The sequence below is a fragment of the Solanum pennellii genome, chromosome 5, assembly GCF_001406875.1.
Source record: "Solanum pennellii chromosome 5, SPENNV200".
NCBI lineage: Eukaryota > Viridiplantae > Streptophyta > Magnoliopsida > Solanales > Solanaceae > Solanum > Solanum pennellii.
This window is the reverse complement of record NC_028641.1, coordinates 66,567,558-66,574,693: the sequence shown is the minus strand read 5'-3', so window position 1 is coordinate 66,574,693 and position 7,136 is coordinate 66,567,558.

The following is a 7,136-nucleotide window of genomic DNA, read 5'->3' as shown; positions in this document are numbered from 1 at the left end:
ACCAATAAATTCTCCCCCTAACCAAAACTCTCAAAGCCCTTAAGACTACATTGTGAATGTTGATTAAGTTAGAAGGAACATTCCTCTATTTATAGAGTCCTAAACCTTTTCCTAAAAGGAAAACCTATTTATGGTAAGAAATTTAGGCAAATAAAACCCAACATTTCCTGCATATGCTATGTTATCTGGTTAGAGTACAAAAGGAAAGTTTGCTTTCCCTTGTTGTAACTATGGCACTAATTCTCGCTATCTTAAACATAGTCAAAAAATGTGCTATATGCATCATCGTGTTTTTCTACCCATGGATCATCCATGGAGATCTAACAAAAGATCATTCAATGGAAAAACTTAATTCAGGCCTCCTCCACCTTCCTGAAAGGGAACTGATATGCTTAATAAGTTACATGATTTTGAAAATGTGTTTGGGAAGAACAGAAAGAGATCAAATGATGGCTCATGGAAAAAAAGGTCAATTTTTTTGAATTACCTTACTGGCAGCACAACTTGTTCCGTCACAACCTTGATGTAATGCACATAGAGAAGAACATAGTTTATAGCATACTTGGAACTCTTTTGCATATTTCAGGAAAAACAAAGGATCATGCAAAAGCCCAGTATGATTTGAACATATGGAAATCAGGAAGAACCTTCATCCACAAGACATAGAAGATAGTAAGAGAACAATGTTTGCAAAGGCATGCTTCTTAATGAGAAATGGAGAGAAATCAATCTTTTGTGGAGTTTCAAAGACAGCTAAGCTACCTGATGGTAGTGCCTCCAATATATCTAGGTGTGTGCACTTGGATGAAAGAAAGGTGTCTAACTATAAAACCCATGATGCTCATTTCATGTTACATTACTTGCTTCCAATACCAATTAAAGTTTTCTTCCTGATCATGGAAGTTCTTTCTTCAATCATTTGTGCCAAAAAGTAATCACATTGGAGGAACTGGATTGCTTAGAAGTAAAGATCATAGAAACAGTAAATCAGTTGGAGCGAATTTTTCCTCCTTAATTTTTTGATATCATGATTCATTTGGCGAATGAAGTGAGATTAGGCGGTCCAGTTCAAAATCGATGGATGTATTCCACTGAAAGAGAAATGGGTACATTCAAATCATACATTCGCAATAGGCGTTTTCCGGAAGGTTGCATAGCAGAGACACGAGCGGGAATAGATTGCATGAATTTATTCTCCAAATATCTGCATCGGGGTGTGCATACTAGATTTAACAGAAAAGCGCAAAATAATGATGAATGTGACCCAAAGTGATGCAGAACCTGTGAGTTTGTTTTCTAACAAAAAAGTTCCTTTAGGAGCAAACAAAACTGATCCAATCATTTTAGATGACAAGTCACTAAGTCAGGCACATGCATACTTATTGGGAAATTATGACGATGCTTAAGAATATATTAGGTACCTCAATTTGAATATAATGTTCTTTTTTTATAATTAATTTTTAACTTATTTAATTTATTATTTTGACAAATATTGTAAATGTTTTGTAGAGAGCATGAGCAAGAGGTTAATAATCAGTCACAGATATATAAATGGAACAAAGCCAAGAATCATTGTCAAAACTTCTCTCAATGATTTGAAACTCGTGCTTTGCAAGAGGACGTGCCTGATTTGATAAAACAATTGTCTAGAGGATCAAATTCTGTTGCAAAAAGATATTCTGGGTATCTCATAAATGGATATAGAATCCATGTTAGGCAGCATGATGCAAGGCGTAAAACACAAAATAGTGGTGTTACACTAATTGCCTCAACTACAAGCTTTGCAAGCTCAAAGGATAAAAATCTGATTGCTGCATATTTGACTTATTATGGCAGAATAGTTGATATTGTTGAATTAGACTATTACAGCCATCTTAAGGTTTTTCTATTTAAGTGTGATTGGTTTGAGGTTGAAAAAGATGATTATGTCCTTACGTATGTCTATTTTAACAAGAGATGCTCTCAGGAAGAGCCTTTTGTGCTTGCATCTCAAGTACACCAATGTTTCAATGTGTAAGATCCATAAGATCAAGATAAACATTATGATATGAAGACTGTTCCAAGAGACTTGTTTAACATGGGTGATGAAGTTGAATCTAATCTCCCTCAAAGTTATAAAAATGAGCTATCCGAACATTCAAAGGGTCCATCTATTCCAAAAGATAATGGTAAAGTACTCTTAACAAGGACTGATTTACCAGAAACAATTATTGATGTGCCTTTGGAGGAATTTGTCACTCAACAACTTGAAGTCGAGTATGAAGATGAGTTTGAAGACGAGTCTGAAAATGAGTATGAAGATAGGTTTTCAGATGCGTTTGAAGACGAGTCTGAAAATGAGTATGCAGATGAGTCTGAAGATGAAGTCGAGTCTAAAGAAGAGTTTGAAGAAGACACACCATGAGTTTCATTATTGTTGTGATGATCATATAGTGCTCACTCGCTATTTTTGTAATCTAATAGTTTTTTTGGTACAACATATTAAGATATCTAATATGCGGAATCTAAGATTAGATCGCTACAATGTTTAAGTATTCTGTTGGCTTTTTTCATGCACACAATTGTTGTTTGGTTAAGTAATTCATGTTGCCTTCTTATCTAATTATTATTTTATTGAGGAACCTATACTTCTAGCTGATTATTGCTTTATTTGGTTGTTTTTTATTTATATACTTTCTGCTTTCATTTTATTATCAGGCAGTTGGCATTAGGCATTCAACTCTGTAGTTTGAAGTTGCTTCTGGTTTGATCGTTGTCCCCCAGTACAACTCTTTACCTTTAAGTAATTTAAGTAATAAGAAGCTCTCCAGTTTTGGATTTGAACCTGCAAAATGTTTTTGTTGTAATCCTCCTGAACTTGACACTATTGAACACATTTTCAACTCTGGAAGTTTTTCCAGAAAGGTCTGGGGTTTTTTGTTATTTCCCTGGGTATCCAAAAGGATTATAATTCTCTTAAATACATGGTGATGAGATGATGGAACAGTGTGTACGGAAATAAGTCTGTTTGTTTCACAATGTCTTAGTTGATACGATTTATGTTGGTTTCTTATCTGATTATTATTTATTTGATGAACATGTACTGATACTTGATTATCAGATTCTTAGTTGTTATGATTGATTTCATCTGTTTTATTAAAGTTAACCAAGTCTCATTTTAGTTTGTTCTAGTCATCTTCAAAAAAGTTGATCTATCTGTGTTGCTGTCACAGTAAACTAAAATTGCCCCCTGTATCTTGATGACAAGTTTTTTGATTAATTTTTTAACCCAGGCAACTTGTGCAGTATGATTTGGTTAAGTAACTTTTAACCCAAGTAGCTCCTCAATTGTTGCATGCACACTGTTCCTCTTAAATTAAGGGTAATGAGATAGTGGAACAGTGTGCACATGTTAGTAAGATTATCACTGCTAAGGTTACTTTTGATAATCGTTGTGCCAGTGAGTACTGGAATCAATTTCATGACTTTATTACACTAATGCCTGTAATTAACATGGATGGTCATGTCGTGTTCAAACTATTTTTTAGTTCAAACTATTCAAAAAATAGGAATGCAACTATGGAACTCTTAGAGTCTTTAGTCAACATTTAACCCCAAGGTACTGTTATGTATGTATGTTACAGAGAGGGTCCATCAGAAGCCTCTGACAAAGATTGTTGTGTTGATTATTGAGTATATGTTTGTGACTTATTATGTAATTGAAAATGTGTTTTGTAATTACATTACTGTTTTGTATAAGTTCTGCAATATTATACAGTACTATAATATAGATTTTTAGGAAAATTCAGGAAATTTTGGAAGTTCTGGAAATTATAGAAATTCTGAAAATTCTAGAAACTCAGCTGTTGCAATCTACTATAATAAGCTATCCATCTGTCAACCTTCTATCAAAAATACATTGTTGCTTCTTCTTTCACTTAAACAATCTTATTATTTTGTAGGTTTACTTACTACTGCGAAACAAATTAAAGATATTTAAACAAAGCGAGAAGAATGAATCAATCAACAATGCTAAAGAAAAAGGGTTCGAATCTAAACAAAGATCAAAGTCCATTGAAGAATCTGGATGTTGATAAGCAATACCGATCAAGTGCTGAATTGGCCAACAAATTCAAGATTAAGAGAGAACAACTTGCAAATGAACGCAATGATAGAGCTAAGAAAGAGCAGGCACCAATACCACATAAAAGAAAGAATTATGAGGATTTCATTCCACAATAAGAAAAGAGTAAATTGCTTGGGCACAAATCAGTCATTCAATCGTCTTCAAGGGAAGAGCTTAAAACCTCACATATGATTGCAGGGAAAGGACAAACTAAATAGAGGTTATTTCAATCTGAAGAGTCCATTCAAGATAATGGAACTAAACTTCCTATGAATAACTCTAGGTTCCATACGTCATTCAAGAAAGATGTTACTGCTTCCGCACATGTGATTGGAACAACACTAGGTAATGGAGAGGTACGACATGATATTGAGAATCTACTGAACTTCAAAAATGTGAAGAGCAAGTCGGTTCAACCATCCACCAGTATTGGTCAGTTTCTGGATAAGCAAAAGATGCACAGTGAACATGATATTCTTGATCTACCAAATTGCAAGCAGTAAAGAGGAAGCCGGTCATACCAACTAGTACTCTTGATCAGTTTCTAAAAGATCAAGGGATACACATAGATGATGAAACAAAACGTGACAACCATACAACAACTGATATCGAATTTATGCGTACTCCTATTATTAATGAACAGAACAAAGGATTGGATGATCTTGTGGATCAAGAAAAATTTAGTAAAGATAAATGTGGTGTCGAAGAGGAAATTGACATTGATTGTAGTACAAAAGGTATGTCTTAAACCTTGTAAGATTTAGAACTAATTATAAAGACATATCTTATTTCATGTCTGTTACATCAATCTAGAAATGTCGAAGCCAAAAAAAGTTCGAGGACATACAACATGTAAGAATATTCATGCAAGAAATTTGAAAGAAAGAAAGGAGGTGACATTTGATAAAGGACTAGCGGTGGGACCAACTAATAAAATAGTGTCACAATTAAGCAACTTTATAGGAACAATTGCAAGGAATCCTAGATTCATCAGCTTGATGTACACTAGTTGGCATGTGGTGCCAAATCATACTAAAAAGCGCATGTGGGAATACATCAATGTAAGAACAATCACTCTTGAGAATGCATATTTTATTATTTGTGTTTACTTACTGAAATTAAATATATTTTATTTTGCATAGTCCAAATTTCAACTTCCAGTAGAAGAAAAGAAGTGGGTGATAACTGGTCTTCGTGATGCTTGGAGGCGACACAAGCAAAAAATTAAAAAGTATTTTGTTGATAAAAACAGTACCCTAGAGGATATGCTAGCAAAATGTCCTGATGGCATTCCACATAATCAATTCCGCTAGTTGATCGAGTATTGGAAACACCCAACTGTTCAAGTAAAGCTAAAATGGTGCATTTCTACTCATCGGCTAATTTTGCATCATATCTATTCTTTTTATACATATCAATTCAATTTTCTCTTTGTTTTTAACAATAGGCCATATGCGAGATGAATTCTCAAAACAAGAAAAAACAAAAGTGGAGGCATTGAATGGGACCTATTAATTTTGCTAGAGTACGCGTGACATTGGTAATACTTAGCTGACATTTCATACAAAATTTGAATTTCATTTTTTTGTACTTTATAAGAACTTACTGATTTTTTTAAATTTCTTTTGACATAATTTGTAGCGTGCAGCCAAAGACAACAACGAAGAACCATCAAAGCCTGAAATGTTTATTGCAACTCGTACCAAGACGGGAAAGAAAATCCAGGCTGATAGCCAAGTTGCAATAGTAAGTTTTTTAAAGAGGATTAGTAGTGAATTTTGTTCAAACTTAACATTTATATTGTGGGGGGTTTGACTACATTGAATTTATCATGTATGCCTTCTTTTTCTTCTTCTTCTTCTTCTTATTCTTCTTCTTCTTCTTGTGCAAGTTCGAGGAGATATCAATTATTTGTCGATGTCGTTGAATTGTTTTTTTATGTAAAGTTGTCATAATTTTGTAATGCTTGATCGCTATCATAGGATTGGAAATGAAATAGTACTACAATTCACTATGGATGCCAATTTTATTTAATAGGCTGAACTTCAAAATCGCCAAAATTCTGGGGAAACTGCTAATGATGCATTTATGGCAGTATTTGGAAAGGAGCAGCCTAGTCGAGTTAGTTGCTATGGTAGATCAGTGACAACAAGTTCTTTGAAGAAAGATGAGGAAATTAACAATCTAAAACAAAAGCATGCCAATGAAATCACTTCTCTAAAGGAAGAACTGAGAGAAGAAATGAGACATTTATTCACTCAATTGCTGCAAAACAACCCTGGATTGAATTTTCAAGATATACCAGGGTGTGTTGGATCTAAGCTTGCTTCACCTATTGATGCAAGTAACGTACAAGCTGTAAGAGGCACAATCATATTCTTCGGGGTCAGCTTATGATTCGGTTCTTTAAAAGGTATTTTGTATTTCAAATTCTCTGTTACTAGTGTGAATATTGTTTTTCTTCTAGTTTAGTTGGTGTTCTTGGTAATGAAATTCTAAACTTATTTTACTATATTTAATCTTTGAACGTTCAGTCTATAATTTGTTTTAGTTGTATGATTGTTGTATTGTGTTGAAGGAGGACTCTAATGATTTTGGATTGTAGTATGAGTTTGCCTGCCGAATGCATCTTATTTTCAGAATTTAAAGCCTCATAATCATCTTGAATTGGCTTCTCTTTTCTTGCAGCCTGGTCCTCTATCTTTTGTTCGCTGTCTGTTAAATCTTTACCTTGTTCAAGATTTTGTTTATGTCTTTTTATACCATTCCTTCTCTTCTTACTAAACCTTTCTCCTGATATATTATTGAACCTAGCTTTCTGTTGACCTGTATCAAAGACCTCTTATTGCCCTGTATATTTTGAACTTGAAATAAGAGTAACATGGCTTCAGTATATAGTGAAATGGATATCCATAACATCCTGCAAAACAAGAGTCATTTCATCCCTCCCTGTAGATTTATTTTCCTACAAATTAGTAAAGTCCTGCACTTTCCAGCCATATCAGTAACTTCCTTAACAACAATATTATCT